Genomic DNA, 518 nt, shown 5'->3' with positions numbered 1-518 from the left:
CCGCCGGGGTGATTTCATAAGATTTCTTCTTAGGTCACAGCCCCCCAAGCATAGGGAAGAGTGTATTCCGGGAGCCTGCCTATCTATAAAACCAGATGATGTCTCTCTCTCTTGGTAGACCGAACTATGATGACGTACGGACGTAATACACACGATAGCCTTGGACGTACAGACACCGCTAGAGAAAGCGGTAAGTAATAACAAGAGGTCTACGTAGGATCTCTACCTATATCACCGTCACAAGATTGAAAGTGAGGGATGTCACATCGCAGCTGCTTTCCACCACCTTCCTTAGTCTTTCCTGTTGGGACCTCCGCTAAGAGAATCTGCCGATAAATGAAGTATGAGAGACGCGTGCATGCAGAATCTGTAATACACCGTTCGATCAAGAATCTATTCAGTACATAGACTGGGTAGTGTTGGGTTACCCTAAACCCTAACCATACATACATACCATTGGACGTAGACTGAATAACCTCAACGACGTGTATAGAATCCCAGCATCCCCTTGGTCCTTC

The sequence above is a fragment of the Cystoisospora suis genome (genome assembly GCF_002600585.1).
Source record: "Cystoisospora suis strain Wien I chromosome Unknown contig_4899, whole genome shotgun sequence".
NCBI lineage: Eukaryota > Apicomplexa > Conoidasida > Eucoccidiorida > Sarcocystidae > Cystoisospora > Cystoisospora suis.
This window is presented reverse-complemented; position numbering follows the sequence as displayed.